The sequence below is a fragment of the Galeopterus variegatus genome, unplaced genomic scaffold (assembly GCF_000696425.1).
Source record: "Galeopterus variegatus unplaced genomic scaffold, G_variegatus-3.0.2 Scaffold4802, whole genome shotgun sequence".
Classification (NCBI taxonomy): Eukaryota; Metazoa; Chordata; class Mammalia; order Dermoptera; family Cynocephalidae; genus Galeopterus; species Galeopterus variegatus.
Genome location: NW_007730913.1, coordinates 161,975 through 162,181, shown reverse-complemented (window position 1 = coordinate 162,181; position 207 = coordinate 161,975).

Here is a 207-nt window from a genome sequence, read left to right as displayed (position 1 = left end):
CGATGAATGGATGGATGAACAGATGGGTGGATGGATGGATGGATGGATGGATGAACAGATGGGTGGATGGATGGATGTGGAAACAGAAAAGAGATGAAAGAATACATGTGTCTCTATGTTGACAAGAAAATAAAGCTTTAAGTCGATAATAGGTCATTTAGATCCCAATTACCTTCTGCACCATACGGTAGTAAGCTGGGCATTTCT